This window comes from Protopterus annectens, chromosome 10.part0, assembly GCF_019279795.1.
Source record: "Protopterus annectens isolate FY-2018-M chromosome 10.part0, PAN1.0, whole genome shotgun sequence".
Taxonomy (NCBI): Eukaryota; Metazoa; Chordata; order Ceratodontiformes; family Protopteridae; genus Protopterus; species Protopterus annectens.
The window spans coordinates 1,194,905,953-1,194,925,160 of record NC_056744.1 but is presented as its reverse complement, the minus strand read 5'-3'; positions in this window follow the sequence as shown (position 1 = coordinate 1,194,925,160).

Sequence of the window (19,208 nt, the reverse complement as noted above, 5' to 3'; positions counted from 1 at the left end):
ATTTAAACCTGCTTTATCTGTATACTTACACAACTGTGGGATGTCAGAAGTTCTAAACTCATCCAGCCACTGGTGAAATTGTACCTGCTTGTGACATTTCAGGTCATTTAATGATGCCTTCATTGCTCACCAGTGTGTGGTATGCCAGTCACAGTGGAGACAGCCTTGGCTAGACTGTTCCAAGCCTCAGCCTTGTATTGAGACCCAGTATAGTCTTCTTGCAGCAGCCTATGGCTGTAGCACTTTACAAAGAGTGCAACAAATATTTTTGACTCCTGTATATCCCACCTTTGAACCCTGAATTGGGCACCGTTCTTCCCAGCTCCTACCATGTCTGCATAGGTCCTCCAACAACAGTAAAAGTGTTTTCCCACCAATTTGTGATGTTTCATTTTATGGCCAGTGTGCAAACCTACACACCCATGCCAACCGCATTTGCTCAATGTTAAGTGGAGAGCTACATTTCCAAACAAAGAAGAAGGCAGTTTATGAAATAGGAGAGATAATGTGGCAGTTGGCATTAATTTATGCCATGTGTGCTGCTATGTCTGAAAACAGTTTGTCCAATGGTCGACAGTGATATGTTAAATGACTTGGCTTTTAAAACCTGAATTTTTGCTGGGTGATCAATTTTATGACGACACATGTTTTGAGAGGCCTTACACGCTGATAACAGTAATTTGTACAATATGGGATCCAGACCTATATAAAATAGGGAATGCATATATTGCTATATAGGTCCTTTTATCCTCATTGCCACAGAAGTGTTTGCCACACATGGTCATTAACAATATACACCTTAAAGAGTAAGTGATGCGTACTTCAGTTAACCATGTATGTATATGACATCACAGAGTCCTGGCTTATGCATTCTCAGGTGTAATACAGAAGTAATGTTTGACAATATACTGGAAATACATGTACTTGTATTATTTTCAGAACAGATTTTGAGTTCTAGATTAGATCACATTATACATTCTGCTTTACAGCTATATTTGCGTTATTGGAGGTGTATAGATAATTATCAGTATACTGTGAAGTCCATTCCAGGTCTGAAAATACATTTATAATTACAGAACCATAATTGTCATGCTACACCAGCTATACATATAATAGATACAACAGCATATGCATGTTCAATCAACATGATATACATAGTCATTGCTGTATATAATTATCTTTATATTCTAATTTGTTTGTGAGAAATTACAGTGGGCCACCCTTAAAAAGTAAAATGCACTGGATTACAACCCTGACTTTACTCAGTTGCAGCCATCAACCTATAATTGGTGCTACAGAGAAAGCTAGCCAGCAGGTGGATTTTTTACACTCAGTACTGTCCAGAATGCTTATGGCTGCCCATCGCTGCTTACCCTGTTTGAGTGAAAGAAGATGAAGCAAATAAAATAGTTAATTTTTTTTCCTTAAGCAGTCAACCATGTTTGTGTACAGGGGAGCAACATGCAAATGTCAAAGGCAATAGCCAACAATATACTCTTCCTATTAATACTCGTTATGATCCTTCCTCAACAAAAATAACTACTGCGGAACTCAAACCACAATTTACTTATCTTATTTATTGCATACCTCAACATATTTATACCTTGTGCCCCCACACACACACACACACACACAGACAGTTGGGTCATGGGTATAAATTCTGCTGTCATTAACATCCAAGTTGTTGATCACTGTGCAATGTCACTAAGTAGCTTCTTAAGACAACTGACATTACTTTTTACATTTTTTATACATTTAACTGTGTTTGCGCTATGCCTCTCACTCTGCAAAGTAAAGGTTAAACAAATATTAAACAATTACACCACTCTGGATTTGAGCTATCATAGTAATGAAATAAAACTCACAGTTCTAGTGTGTTATCTGTGTTTACCACAGACTTAGCTTTGGAACAGCAGTTAAATTGTGTATACAAGCAATTCATATTTCCCCTACAGTATTAACAGGACATACATTTGTGCTTTCTCAGTTGGTTGCACATGTATGGCTAACATATTTATTGCAAAGATTTGTCATGCAACCATTTAAAAATATGTTTGCACAAATGCAGCTCTCTCTTCTCTTTGTATTGTATTCATTCTTTCTTTATCTTTGCTGTAATCTCAGACATGCAGTCTATAGTGCATTTTGAATCATTTTCCTTTAAACGTATTATAAAAATACATGACAGTGAACAACAGTTTTCAGCAAAGGCAGGAAAATTTTGCTATTAGTGAACAAAACTGATAAATGTGTGGTGTTTTGTTTCATTTAAAAGCTCACTGAAGTTAGTTCCACACTTTGTCAGTGTAACCTCACTGACGCACCCACTACAGTGAAGCGTTTTCCTTCTCTCGCACCCTAATCATTCACAGTTGCAAGTCATTAGCAACTAACAATGGTGTAGAACCTACACTATGTTTATATCTGCTACACAAAGTCAAAAGTTTAGTATTCAACAATTCAAATGAGTTCACACCTCATTTGCATATTTACAGTGCTCAGAGGTCTGAATTTACACTAAAAAAACAAGTAATCTCTGTGGTATTCCAGAAGTCTCAAAACAACCCACTAAACAAGTGTAGTGGGTCCAAAAACAAAACCGTGTAAGAAACGTCTGTGTGTGGAAGATTTTCAGTCCATATATCTCTAGTCACTGTATATTAGTCAGATCAGACAAAAGTAGTAGAAGTAGTGAACGTAAACTCGTCAAGTCAAAACAGAAGGTTGGTATTACTTTGAATGTGATTTCTTTGCAGAAAAGGCTTATAACTTTGCTAGAGTGTGCTTGCATTTTTCAAGTACATTCTGGAGTTTTTCAAATGTTACAAATGTATTTATATATCCAGGAGAAATGGAACTTTTATCTGTATGCACTTCTTACACTTTGATGTCGCCATAGGCATTTTTTGGCAGGCATTTACATTTCTGACATTGGTTATACTTTCAGCACAACTATATTTTTAAAATTTGACTTTTCAATGTTCTATGTTATTGGAGAGAAATGTGAAGTACATGTTGCTGACACTGGTCTTATGCTTCTGAGATGGCCCAGGGCAACTTCCAGAGGAGTTGTGGGCAGAATGAAAAGTGACTGGCATTCATAAATGGATTTTTCCATTGAAAATGTGTTCACATCCTGACAATTGAATGGAAAGCATATATGCATTACTTTTGTGGTATTCCTTAGTTTGTACAAACCCTCATTTGGGGGTGCCACTTACCATTCTGTGGTCAAAGAAGAAAAGTGTGATCCAAGTGTTTTTCTATTGAAAATGTGTAGACATCCTTATATTTCTGTTGGAAACATTCATACATACATAACTTATGTGGTATTCCTTGATTTGTTCAAACTTTTGTTTGTGTGTGAGGGGAAGGTGGGGCAACCACCTAACATTTAGTTGTACTAAATAAAAAGTGTATTTCGTGTTCTTAATCTTGACCAATGGGTACACGGACTGATTATTTTATTTTAGTGCTTATTTTATGTAAGAAGTACATTGCTTATATGATATTTATCTATTTTATCCTTCTCTGTTTTTCTGTCACATGGGATTATAGACCCAAGCCTACATATCAATGAAAATGCCCTTTCAGTGACATGGAAAATGCGGTCATAATACAGGCTCTGAGGTGGCATAGAGCCTTTTTGCATGAGACAGGCCATGGGACTATCACTGCCTGAAAGGAGATTTGGAACCAGTTAGTCAATGATGTCAATGCAGACAGTCGTTGCAGCCAAAATTATGATCAGGTGCAGTATTTAGCCACTGATATGATTTAATCAGCCCACAGGAGAGGAGCTGCAGTTTTCCAAGGACAGCTGGCTATGAGGGATGGTCCTGCTACCGAGCCACCATTGACACCAAAATGAATAGTTCCTGACCACTGTCAGAGATCCAGACAGCTTGGTGGAGAGTGTGTTCCATGTGGCCAAGTGCTTGATGTCAATCCCGATGTGGCTGGGAGGACAAGTGTGTCCTAGGACCAGCTTCCAGGTAAGCTTACATATGGCAACATTTATATTTGCTTGTAGAATAAAATATATAATTTGACTACTACTTCCTGTGATAATTTTTTTGTATCTGTATCTATTGATAAATAACAGAGTTATACAAGAGAGTTGCTCAGTACACATGGGTGTGGGTGGACGTCTCAGTCAAGTTCCATTTTCAACTATTTCTTCTTACAGGACATATAGGTGATTGTGTATTCATTGCCCCCCTGTGTTATTCTCTTTGTGATGCTTAATTGCTGTCCTTTCCTCACTTCATTTCTTCAAGGACCATCCTCCCTGCAAAGTGTAAAGACATCTGCACTTGGTAAGCAAATGTGTATGTGATTATTAGTAAGCATTATTTAGATATATAAGTATCTGTATGTGTTAGGAGGGTGCAATGACTATCTATATTTCTGTGCCATCTGTGATTGTGTGACCAGTTTTCCTTTTTTATCATCTATATTGGTTTAATATTTAGTGTAGTAATTTCATCCCTGTGTTTGTTGCTTATTATCATAGGTGATGCTAATAGTGGAAGTGTAGGACTCTTCCACGTGATGTTGGAGTATCAATAAGCTCTGATGATGATGGTGGTCAAATGGAGGCACAGTCAGGGGTGCAAAGGTTGAATCAGACACTGAGGTTGTGACTCATACATCCACTGGATTTCCTTCAGACATACCCATTCCACTGAGTCCACAGATAGAAGGCACATTGATGGTGACACACTTGAACAGGGTAATGTGCTTACTGTGGCTTCATTGTCAGTTGACTCTGGCCATAGCCAAAGTGTGAGTGAGGTGCCACACAGGAGGATCAGTAGGTGTGCTCAGTGGAGGCTTATTGTCCACCCTCCACCTGATCCTGGTGTGGCATTACGTGCCCCTCAACATATGTTTAGGGCCATCATGGAGGTACAGACACATCCCATTAGGGCTTCCAAGGGCATGCTTAGGGTTCTAGATATTGCACATGCTGATGTGCATGACTACCTCCACCATGTGATTGATTTAATGGATTGGATGAATGACACAATAGAATGTGCAGCATCTGTGATGGAATGTCTGCTGGGAGGGGGACTGCATCCATGTGGCCGTAGGTCCTCAACATCATCTGCTTTTAGTCAATTTGGCCATGCCTGATCCCACTCCCATAGTGGCACAACTTCCACTGCTCCATTAGTGGTTGAGGTGTCCACACCCAGATGTGGTAAGCCACAAGGTCGTGAACCTGGGCATATCCAGCAGACATTGCTCCTTTTCAGGTAGCACCAGCATATCTGACAATGGGCATGGATGTGCCAGTGCAACTCCTAGTAGAGCCAGTTCTTGCAATCAGGGGTGCTGACAATGAACTGATAACTCTACCATGTATGGGCTCACACCTATCCAACATGCCAGGACATAGAGATAGCACAGAGCTTGGTTGGATTCTTGCAGACATTCATTCACACATTTCACATCAAATGCCCATACACCCACACACACACATACACACACACACACACACACACACACACACACACACACACACACACACACACACACACATACATACACACATATAACAGGCACATGAGGCATTCATGAGGCTTGCAGGTCATTCTGTCTCAGTGGCCAAGTGGCCATTTGATAATTAGTTACATTTCTGCCTGCCTGTCTGTCTTATTCACATACACTAACTACTGTTGTATCAGCCTTGGCTTCCTGCCACCCCAAACCCCACCCTGTGCAAATGATGATAACTGTGCCATCACCTTGTTTTTATCCTTTGGATTTAGGGATACATGTGTATTTTGTCTGATGCACAGGGTACATAGCTGTGTGCTTAGTATATGCACTGGTGATGCTATTTTGAAATATTTACTGATTTCTTACAGCCTTTTTTCTGTTGTCATTACTACCTTGAAATTATTGATATATCAGTGAGGCTTATTGCTCCACTTGTGAGAAAGTAGGGATAATTAGACTTTGGACTGCTTTTTCTATTGTGGGTATTTTAGATACATGAGGCATGTTAGCTGATAAATGGCAGAAATCTACTGATGTAAGTCAGTTCTATCACATATTGATGTAATTGTTGGGCAATTCACATACATTCTACTTGGGTACTTTTTCAAGTTGTAATATGCAACTATCTGCCTTTATTTGTGTTCTTACCATTTGTCAGGATCAACACTTACCTTGATAGTTCTGCAGTTGCAACTGCTGTCATTCGGGGCTGACTCTGTCTGATGCAAGCAGTACATAGCCATTACATGGGGAGGTAAAGGTTGGGAGTGTTGCCTGACATCAATGTTACGGTATGTATGTGCATAGGATGAAAGTTGTACCCCTTGGGATGGTCAGCAGTGTGCTATCCATCGCCTCTTGGCCAGGGTGATGGCATATTGTGCACACTTCCTTCTACCTACACCTACAGAGGCTGATGATTCCCCCTCTGACGTCTCAACTGCATTTAGCTGTGGTGACCTTGCCAGTGGTGGTGAAATGTGTGCTCCATCCCCTTCGTGTTTTTGTTGGAGCTGTTTTCTCAGGATGATATTGTGTAGGATAGCACAGACAGTGATAATTTCAGCACAAGTACTGGGATCATATTGCTGGGCACATCCTGAATGCATCAAGGCACAGAAACCTTGACTCCAGCAGCCCAAACACATGTTCTATGGGGGTCTACTTCTCTTGTTTGATATTACACTTGTTCAAACAAGAGAAGATCGAGACCCACTGTAGCGAAAGTGCACTTAACCAAAAGTGCACTTTCACGAAATTCACTTTAGCGAGCTACAGTACAGTGGGGACAAGGAAATATACCTTTCCCCCACTGTAGTGCAGTAGAGTTAGTATATATAAGTAGCAGGGGTGTGGGGGAGCAGACCTCCCATATGGGGGGTGCAGGGGGTCTTGCCCCCCTGCAAAAATGTGTTTTGTTCTGGACTGGACCCTTGCTACTGATATATACTAAGTGCGAGAATGTAGTCAGAGATGGGTAAAGTGAGTTTCACGAAAATGCAATTTCAATTAAGTGCACTTTCACTAAAGTGGGTCTCGATTTTCTCTTGTTTAAACAAGTGCAATTTCAAACAAGAGAAGTAGACCCATTCTATGATATTTCTTATTTGAGTGTGTGCTTCACTATTGTGTTCTTCTATGGGTGTATGTGCATTTCTGATGAATGTCATCAGCCATAGTTCGAGTGCATTCCCTGCATTCCCCCATAAATGGCCTTGTGGGATATCCCCCCCCTGGAAAGCCTCTGGTAGAACTGTGAGTTGTGACAGATATTGAGTTGAGGTAACTGCTGGGGTTGCCAGCACACACATTCAGGATGATTCCCTTGGCATTACACATGGCCTGGCAGTTAATGGAGTGGAAACGTATCACTTATCACTGCTGTACTTGTTATGATTATTAAGTGGCAGTCAACTTTGTTTATATATAGTAGTTCTATGTCAGTAGTTTTGAATGAAGGCATGATTTACAAGATGATTCCAAATTAGATGCACAGCTAATCAAAACATGAAAGGCTTCTAGCAATAAAAAATGCATACATACATACATAAATAAATGAAAGGTTGGATAGATAAATAGATTACTAAGAGATAGATAAAGGGAGAGAGGAATAGTGAGAGGGATACATATATATATGTATATATATATATATATATATATATATATATATATATATATATATATATACAGAGAGAGAGAGAGAGTGAAATTCAAACTTATACTGAAGGACTGACAGATTCCCTGGAATGTGAAGATTGTTAAAGTGCCCAGATGGCTGAGTGACCCACAGAGAGTATTGAAAGAAAAAGTTACAGATTCCCTGCATAGGTTCATAGGTTGGTACTAGGCTATCGGCCCTAGGGCCTATACAAGCCTAGCCATAGCCATAATAATTCCCTGGCTATTTCTTCCCATACTATTTACTTCCTTTGACCCCTGTCTAGCAGGGTGACTGACGTGATCCCTGGGGTAAATTTCCTTTCTTCCTTCCAATCATCAAGGTTCCTTTTGAAGAGGGCCAAAGAGGCGCTCTGCTTGACATGTATGGGCAATCTATTCCAGAGTATGCAGTATGAAGATTGTTAAAGTGTGCAGATGGTTGAGTGACCCACAGTGAGTACTGAAAGAAAAAGGTATAGATTCCCTGCAGTATGGGGATTGTTAAGGTGCCCAGATGGTTGAGTGACCTACAGTGAGTACTGAAAGAGAAAAAAAATAAAATACAGAAGCATGTCATTTCCATAACTGCTAAACATGTGGCATTTATTTTCAACGTTGTTCACAGAAAAAAAAAACATGTTAACAACAGATGGTTATGATCAATTGCATTTTCAGCAGTTTCTTTTTACATATTTATTAAGAATAAAAAATAATGCATTGCCAACTCAAGCAAAAGGTTTGGCATAAAAAGCAGTCATAAATTCATTAAAAACTAATTATAATGACTGACTAATCATATTTTGATTAAGGAAAGTAATGTAGTTTACTGTGGAATTTGTTTTAAAAACATACACGACATGTTAATTACTGTCCCTGGGATGTGAAAACAAACAGCACACTGCTGTAGGCAAAACAGTGGGACAGTCAATGGCAGGGCTAAGATGATTCTGAGACACATTTAACTTAACCACACCAGATTGTGAAATATCTCAGACAGCACCACAAGCAAATGAGCGCATAATGAGAACGAAATTAGCAGTATTATTAAAACTTGGGTCATTGTGAATGCAAATAAAGTTAAACAATATGGTGATGCAACTCACAAAAGTATATATTTGATGTGGTGAGACCTGACTGCAGAAGTTGCTATTTGCATTAAAATGCTGCTTGTCTGACATAGATCACCAATGGGCATTGTGTGTGTGTGTGTGTGTGTGTGTATGTGTGTGTGTGTGTGTGTGTGTGTGTGTGTGTGTGTGTGTGTGTGTGTGTGTGTGTGTGTGTGTGTGTGTGTGTGTGGTTTGGGGTAAGTTGGGGTGGGGAGCTACTGCTGTGGTGGGTGAGTGTGTGACTGTTGGTATAGTGATTGTGTGGAGACAGGAAGAATGGTGATGCAGGCAGTGGCTCCTCCAGAGTCATGTACCTGGACAGATGTGGGTAGTGGCCGTGGGCACCTGTGAGTGTGCATGGACAAAACTTCAGCAGAAGATTCTGCACTGAGCTGGTTTCTGATGCACTGCTCTAGGGCACCCTGTGGAGTAATGTGAACCCATATTTGTGCACAGAATGTATGCCCTGTCCCTGTCCACATGAATGGACTCTCTGGGGATTATCATAGGCATGGCTCACTGCACACACAGAGGACTGAGTGCTCCATAAGAGTGAACTGTGTGATGTAGTATGGGTGGTTTTGTCACAAACACCTGGTTTGTTTTAGCATTCACTTCATCCTGCATTGTTCTCAACAGTGGTCGGACGTGTGGTGGTTGTGGCTCTATGAGACTTAGACAACAGTCCATACAACATCAGAAGTGTAAGATTACCAGCTATAAGAATGGAAATGACCATGATGGGTAGCCACACAGGAAAATCTGGAGCACATAGACTTTCTACACTAGCTTTCAAATATGCTGCACAACTGGGATAGGCCTCTTGTAGATCATTGCATAGAACATGCACAACACCAATCAACTCTGCAATAGCTGCAGTGGTATGTGCCTATCCCTTTATGCACATATGCTAGGTGCTGGTCATGGAGACAGTCAGCTCAGGAGTGGGAGTGGTACCCATGGCCTTGCCTGACACCAGTATGTCAAACCTGACTACTCTACCCATGCTCATAACAGCTGCTGGTAGCCAAAGTTGTACGGATGTGCCAACCAACTCGTGTCCTTCAGTGGCATCCTGGGACTGAGAGGTGGGTTGCACATGCAAAGGACCCATGTCTAAAGATGGGGAAGCGAATACACCTTTCACATTACTTGTGTCTAACATTGCACCATGACCCCAGACAGTGCCAGAATGTGGCAACCATCATCACTCATAGAGGTCCTCAACATAAGGCATGCCAATATCCACAACTGAGGAATCTGTGTTCTTCTGTACCCTGTCTGTTCCCAGAAGTGTTAAAGTCTTGAACTAGTACAGGCTTTAACAATGTAATTGCCTTCCATGGCATATCACTCACCCCACCAATTCCATACTCTGTGAATGACAGCCAAAGTATGCCTACTCAATGACCCTACAACTCTGGTGCAAAACCCTGGCCTCAGTAAGTTATGCCATTCATGAATATATCAGTACCACTCTCTATTATGACCCACATATAACTTCCTACATATGACAGTCCCTTCTCAATTCAAGCACACTGCACCATTTATGGAAGCATTATGAAGTGGTCTATAAATACAGCATAGACTTTATGGTCAACCTTTCCAAAAACAGTCCCTGAAATAGGAAAGGGAAATGTGTTTGTCTCAAACTCCATGGGGCAATACTAGTCTGGCATGGCTAGGAAATGGTATTTTACCCCCCCCACCACCACCACCACCACACACACACAACTAACAGACACAAACTGTCTCTCCCACAATCTCTGCCTACCATAGACAAGTGGAAAATGAGAGTGATTCCACCAGTGACAGAGATTACATCACAGTGGCCTATGCAATCACAAGCCTGATGACTGAAGTTAGAATGCTTCCTCCTTCCAACAACAATAAGTAGTGATACTACATGACCTATCACTTACCAGACAGATATATATCTTGCGAAAATCTCAAAGTAAGTAAATTCTTCTTTACTGACATAATCTCTCTTCAAGAACACCACATGATACAAGGACCACTTATAGCAGTTACACAAAGAAAATTGAACTTTGTGAAACCCACAGCCCCCAGCCTAATCACCAGCCCTATGCACCCCACTTCCTATACCTCTCAACTTCTTAGTGCAAGAAATCTGAAGAAAGCCAAAAATAATTTGGGGGGTGGTGGCAAAGGCCCAAAATCTGTGACAGATTTTAAATGTTGCTCTTGTAAACTTAAAACAGTTACTAGAGAAAAAAGTTTTGCTTTAGCATGCATTTTAGGAAGGATAAATAAATCTGAATCTCAAATATCATTAATAATTTGATAACTTCAGTCCTCAATGATTTTGCAGAAAATCACAAATTTTATGAGGAACACACCAAAAATATGAGTCAAAAATCTAGACATTTTGCAAATTGCACACAATGCTTCAGCAGCAGAATTGTGTATCAATGTGAATGTATTGTAATTTTCTTCTGGTCTGTGACCTGTTAAGTGACTAGGTTCAAAAGGCATTAAGGGTGTCAGGGTGGTACTCTAAAGAGTTAGAAATATTCCTGTTTGTGTACTTCTGAGAGGGGCCCCCAGTATAAGGTGAGTGACTAACACAGGTTTATCAGAGCAGTGACTGCTGTCACTAGCATCAAACACTCTTGTTACCAGCGCAGGCATCACAACATTGATCTCATGAAGCAACACTTCAACTTTCTGCATCAATGGGAAGAAGAGGTCAGTAACTGAGCACTCCTGAAATCAGCACTAATATAAAAGCTCAATTTTACTGTAATTTATCCATATGTACAAGGGCCCAAACAGGGCATATAATTCATGACTCTTTTCATTTGTGTTACTGCTTTTCAGCTTTAGACCAGATAGAGGAAAATTTATACCTCTTTGAGAGATGTCTTTAGCATCTCTCCAGATGCAGAGATAAGCAGAATTACTGTCATACTATGGGAAGATATTGGATATCATGGCAATATATCACTCTATGTTATGATTATATTGTGGTAATTGTAATTCTTATAAGTAACACCACTTTGTGCTACTGGACAGGCTCTCACTGGTTATGCTGAAAGGAGGCCTGAGTAGCTAACAGGACATTAGTGGTTTTCACACACTCATGGAAGCAAAAGTATGTCTGCCCTGGTATGCCTACTGAAATCCATTACCAAATATCCAAGGCTGTTGACCCACTATCATGCCGTAGGCACTGCCATAGCCCTGGTAGTCCTACAACAAGTAAAATACACATCTCCTCATATTTGCTGTACATCATCCTACTGAATGCTAATGCATGTGTCAATTATGACTGCATAAGCAAACATTCTGACATCATGAGTACTCTGTCCTGTAGTATACACCATAGGAATATAGGAACAATATTAGGCCAGTGGTCATGAGGGCAGTAAGATGTCTACCTATTATACACCTCTAAGTAGATGCACCTAAAAGTCTGTCTTCCTTTTCAACAACTTTATAGTTCTATAATTCTATAGTTTAGAGAACTACAGTTTTATAGTTCTCATTTCCAAAATTTAGAAGGACTATACATGACAATCCTAGTATAACTTTATGTCAAGCTTAAATCATGGCACTTCTCATCATATGCTCACAGCTGTCCAGGTTATCAGCACCATACCGTCTTGCTTTGGAAAGACAAACTAGCATAGTGACCATGCTGGCCTGCATAGTCTGCAGCAGTGCCCGTGTGTCCATAGGCATTCCTTGTCCATGTCACACATGCTATACTCATATGGACATGCCCATTCACACCTACTGTGGCTGCTGATGCTCTAAAGCTCATTATTAACATTAGTGTCACACATAATACTCTGGGGTCATTGGTAATATCAACTGAACCTTTCTATGCACATGTTCCAGTAAGACGGTACCCCATGCAATGCCTGCTCATCATTATGCACCCAAAATCATTGCATTCTTAGCAGATGTTTAGTCCTTCTATGGCTACCTGTATGCCTAATTCCCAGACATAGACAATACTCATACCTTTGGTTTCTGTATGTCTCTCTTCCTCTTTAGTCTTCCTTTATGTTTTTGTTTGATGGTTGTCATTTTTATTTTTCTGCATTTGTGTTACTATTGTACTCAGTGGCAGCCATAGCAGCATATGTGGTGTGGTGGTGGTTCTCACGCTGACATTCTGATCTGCCTTCCCATACCAGGTCTCCATTTATCCTCTTTGCTAGGTGATGTAGATCATGTGGCAGAGGAGGTGGCCTGAAATATTGATCATTTGCCTCTGGTGGTGGATCAGCAGAGGGGGTACTATTGCATCCTCTGGTGACACTGCCAGTAGGTCCCATTATGTTTCCATACAGAAGCTGGAGGACATGATCATAGAGTTTGTGAACTGGTGGCTTGTCACCCACACTGGCCACCTGAAGAACATCCTCACATGGCTAGCAGAGTTGCACCATTACCTGGCTTAATCTAGTATGCCATCTGAGGCATGACCCAAAAGGTAGGTCAGTTGTGGTGGGACTGTCCTCTGCTTGACTCTTGCCCAAGGAAACACAAAAGGGAACTGAGACCCCCACCCTGTATTAATAATAATGTCCCTGTTCCTCGTGTGTCATCTTCCTCTTCTGTTTGTAGTCCAGTCCTTCTCATTACCATCTGGCCTCCCTCTGCTACTATGTGTCTATCCATTGTCTCCCACCTTTGTGTCAACACCTCCATTTTTGGCCTTTGCTTGGATTTTAAGTTTGTCTGCCCCTGCTTCCCTCCCCATGCCCTCTTTCCTTTCCATACCTTCCCTTTATATCAGTCCTCATTGACCCTTCTTGAGAAAAAATAAAAAAGTATATCCTTTCTCTCCTCCCCACTCCCAAACGTTTCTTCCCTGTGTCCTCCCAAATATTGGACGTCTTGTTGTTCTCTCTCTCTAATCTTCCTATGCTTGCATTTCTTCCCCATTTAAATGAATAAAACAAGGAGAGACTTTGCTGGAAACCACATATTATGGTTCTCAGTATTCTCGTAGTATTGTGAAGTTGTACTATTGCACAAGCTTACTCATGTGCATGCTACATTTAATCTATTACTTATCCAAAGTTTTCTAACTGCAGCTGTGTCACACCTTTATTCACAAACACTCTCATTTACATGAGCAGATTTAATTAGTTGATTGTTATGCCAGCAAATTCTTCCTATTTAATTGATAATTACCTTAGATCCAGGTCAGACAACTCAGCATCATGGGGTTAGCCACTATGCAGCCATATTAGGCCTGTTACGGTATCCCAAAGAGTATGCATTTGACAAGATATTGACCTTAATGCAGGTGTTCACAAACAGCACCGATTTATATAAGTGAATTATGCAGTGTGTTTTGAACAGCAGCCCCACAACCCCAGTTCATGAATCAGCAGACCATGTGCTAGCACACGATTGTCATCACTTGTTTGTGAATGGCACACAAGTAAAACTAGTACACTACAGTGTGCTTGGTGCTTCTCTGCTGTGAAGCATGACAGCTCAGTAAGTATTTTATACCTAACTAATGAGCTGTGTGTAGCGTTGTAGTACAATATGCCTTACTGAGTTGCTTGTTATTGCTGTGATGTGGTTCACCATCTTGTTTGGGAGTCACTCATAAACACATTCACTCTATAAACAAGACGCCAGACAGGTGGTCATTTCCGTTTTATGGTAATGTGGTCAGCCTGTGCTGTGTGGGCTCCCATTTGTCAAAAAACACTGGCATCAATGGAAGGGGACAGGAAAAATTTAGCTGTGATACCAGGTTTTCCTGCATCATAGGGATCTCCATTGCCTGTAGGGATTTTCCTTCTGTGTAATAAAACATTGTCTTTTCCTTTTTTGACAGTGCTGATATGTTGCTCACCTGTCACTTGAACAGCATATAACGGGGGAGGGGAATTGCTCACTGCTAAAACCAATGCCATTGGGTAGAACACAGGTGGAGTTCTGTGATTTGCCCCATTAGGACCAGTTGGTAATCCAGTGCTTAGACTGTTATGAATGAGACTCATTCAGGAAGGAGGTAATTTGCATGTATACTCTGTGCCTTGTGCACATCACCTGCTCATTGGGCATAGAAGGTATCAAATGTCTTACTCCTCTGCACTATTACTTTTATGAATCACAACAACTCATGGCATATCAAGCCTCCTCCACAATGCTCAGTGTTTATGAATAGCATTCATGAGACACTAGGATTGTAGTTAATCTGATGAGTAGCAGATTTCAGAAAGGCTTTGGAGGAATGTGAACAAGAACAGAAGGCAATGAATGAGAAGACTGAGATCTGGAAATATCACCAAACAAAATAAGCCACGTAGGTGTCGCAGTGATCTCTTGCACTGCAGCTGCAGAAATCACCCAGCAGCCCTTGGGAAATGTTGAATTCTGAGTAGAGGGGTGAGGGTACTGGACTGCCAAGCTTAGACAGACTGCTAGTACAGTGAGAAGAAAACAATGGAAAACTCTCCCACCAAATACAAGAAACATTTTACAGTAAATGAGGAGCAGTAAACAAATGTGAGTTAAGTTATTTGGCAGTGTTGTGAACATGTAGCAACAGCAATATGGACTTACAGCAACCATTTTATCTAAGGGGTTTATTCCGCTAAACATGCACTAGAATGAGTTAGAAATCTGAGATTTGTTTAACCTTCCACAAAACATATTATTTTGAAAATATCTTTTATATGTCTGCAAAGAAGCAAAGTTAGTCTGTCAGAAAACTTTCATTCCCTAAATCAATAACATTTCAGCTTTTGATGCAAGGGTAGAAATACTGAGAAATCTGTTAATCCTTTTTGTAACACATCTTTTGAAGAGATGTAAGATTTAGATATGCCAAACAGGGATACATGGAATGTATTCAGAAAAGTTGATATAGGAACCATGATTTTCACTGCAGCTACTCCTTATATAAAATGCAATGAGTACTGTTTGTCATTACCTGGTACACTGAGCTTGCAATGTGTTCTGTGGAATAATGTAAAAGGACTGTGTTTCTTTTGCATTTAAATAGTTTTGCCAGATTTTGGTGAAATTAATGATGCCCTTAGTCCTCACGGAAGCTACTTTCTCCATAGCAAATGTCCAGATGGATAACAAAAGTGAAGCTGCAAATTTAAAGCAAGTACTCCCTGAGTCCCATACTCCTATAATGGGCAATCAGGATTCATCAGACAAACTTATAATGCTACATGGAAAGACGTTCTCGGTAATGTAGAGACAGATATGAAAATGGGAATGGAAGGAACACTTATTTTGCACACTGACTGACTTTTGTTGTTACATACTGCAATGCACTGCATGACACATGCAATATATTTTTAGTATTTAGCAAATTGTGCTATGGTGTCTAAACACACCAATGAATCAATGATTGCATTATACAAGGCAGGCAATAACTTGTCTTAACTGACATTGCCATCCTACCATAAAAAATAATACATGGCAGTTGTCTTCACAAGTCATTTAACAAGCTTTGCAGAGTTAACTGAATGCAGTGATTGTTTTTGCGTATTTCAACTATACAACTGATAGCTTAAAAGAAAGACTTGCAGAGCATTTATATGGCATCAAGATAAATTATGTGAATAGTACTTCAAGGAATGATGCCAATGAATAAATTTCAGAAAAGTTCAGAATAGACATTTAAATATTGGTGGTGATAATGAATATATTTAAACACAAAAAGAAGGATGACTCTGGTAGTATTTTGCTTAAATGAAAGGATTTTGATAGTGAAAAATTGGACCACACATACATAAATTTTGAAAGACAGAATGTCCTTGTCTTAAATATGGATGTACTCTGAAACAATTTTGACCAAATTTAATTAGTTTATGTGAATGTTTTTATATCCATATATTATTCACTATAAATTGTACATGCATATAAAAGTTTAAAAACGAAATGCAAAGAATTAACAAAACCTGTTTATGTGGAAACTGCAAAATGGTTTCATAGTTATTTATCCAGCTGAGGTCAGGTATTACATTGGTCTGAAGGCCTCTCTTAGCTTAAATCAATGAAAAAAGGGAGTTTTCCAAAAGTTAACTCAAGCACCATATTATTCAACATGTTGAGAATATAGACTCTCACCCTTCAAAGGTCAGTCTATTTTACCTTTGTCTTCTTTTAATTTCTCCAAGTCTTTTGGGTTTCTAATACCATGACAGGAATGGACCCCATTCCTAATTCAAAGTATGATTAAAGTTCATGAAATTAGTATTATTTTAATGTTTGATGTTAGCCAGAAGTGGTCTTCTCAACACCTGCAATCGTTAACATATCTAAATAAAATTGTAAATTCATTTTTATAAGACCCGTTGCTCCTGCTACTGTTGGAAATGCCTGGGTATCCTTATTTCACGTTGCCATCATTTCTGCCTGCAAATCCTGATATTTTATGTCTTTGTGTCTCTCTGTACATAAGACACTGTAATCACTGGGTATAGCAATGTCAAAGATCAATGCTACTTTTAACTTCTTTTCATGGTTTTCTCTCGCATTTTTTTTGAGCTGTTGGCAATGGGTGATCCCATGTGATATAAACTTCATCATTTAGTATAATGCTCTGTGGCTCATGTTTCCAGTGCTATTCAGTTACTATAATATTATAATGTTTGCACAATCCCTAATGCAACAGTCTTGTCACATTATTATGTCTTTCAGTATACAGTCCTTCTGCAACTGTTTACAATTCTGTGTTACAAAACCTACATTTGTCTGTTTCTCCCACATATTCAATGGACTTTGTAAACCAACGTGTATGTAGTCCACTCACTTGGGCTGCCAATATTAACCTTTCATCTTTTGGTTTAAATTCACCTCTTATTAACCATTCCTGTGTTTGATCATGATCAACATGAGGCTGTTCCAGTAGTTTTCTATACTTATGCATTTTCCACATTTCTTGCCTTCTCATCTGATCCTTCACCTTATATTCTTTCTTTTGTTTTTTGGCACATTCAATTACTGCCTGATTTTTATCTACTTCTGGTTTGATTTCCTTTCCTGCATGACACCAATATGTTTTTGCTAAACTAAGTAGGGGACACATCTTAGACTTATTCTCCTCATGTTTTAAAACTTTCACTATGTTTGGGTCTTGTGAGGTCAGCAGATATGTGTGCAGTCCCATGATTGCAGAGCTATATATGTAATCAGTTTCAAGGAGGCCCATACCTCCTTTGGAATGGGGAATATATAATCTTAGTATACACAATGATTTTTTATAAAGCATGAAGCATCCTTCTTGTTTTCCTGTCTAACCTATCCAAAGCCTTTTGGGGACAGTCAATCAGCCAAAGCTGTAAGTTACGACAGGAAGAGCAAATTGATTTATAGCGTTGACTTTTTTCCTAGAAGTCAACACTGTTTTCAGTATTAAATTTAGTCTTCTAAAATATTCCTTACTAAGTTTTATTTGTATTTATTCATGTTTTATTGTTGATCCTTCATCAATTCCCAAATATTTCTAGACTCCCTCTTGATCAAGTTCTTTTATATCACATTCTTGTCCCAAACTGTTTTCCTGGTGCTGTAGTTTTCCTGCTTTAAAGGTTGCTTTTGCACATTTATCAAGACCAAATGACATTCTTGTATCATCTGAAAAAGTTTTGACTACTTGCAGCTGTGCTTTCAGTTCCTCATCTGATGAACTATACAGTTTTAAATCATCTACAAAAAGATGAGAAATCTTTATAATTTGTTGTTTTCTAGCAGCCAAATTATAGCCATGACCTTATCTGTTAAGTAGACATCTTAATGGGTTAAGGGCAAGACAAAAGAGCAGCGGTGACAAAGAGTCACACTGGAATGTCCCCCTTTGAATGTTTATCCTTGAAATAATAATTTGTCCTTTATCACTGGGTTAAACTGTGAAGTGGTTTGCCACTGTTTCATGGTCACTGTAATGTAATCGATCAGTGTAGGGTGTACCATATACATTTTTAAACACTCTTTTATCCATGAATGTGGGATATTATCACATGCTTTTTGTAGTCTATCCATGCCATACTTAGGTTCTTTCCCTTTTTACAGTTCTCTATTATGACTTTGTTTAACAACAAATGATTCTTTGTTCCATATGACTTTCTCTTGTTACCCTTTTGTTCTATTGCCATGACTGAGTGTTTTTCTAAATGATTATAGTGTATAGTTTATATGTCATCTGAAGGCAAGTTATTGGTCTATAGTTTTTAGGATAGCTTGCATGTTCGTTCTTAAGTAGGACATTGTTTTTCCTGTTGTTATCCAGGCTGGTGTCTGTTCAGGGCGCGCATATAAATAATTCTTACTCATGCGTAAATCTTTATATAAAGATGTTAATACTTTTAGCCAGAAGATAGGCACTGCATCTGGGCCTGTGGTTTTCCAGTTTGTCAGTGTGGAGTGGGTCATGGTAGAAAAGTGTCACTGGATAAGTTCACTTATCTGGTT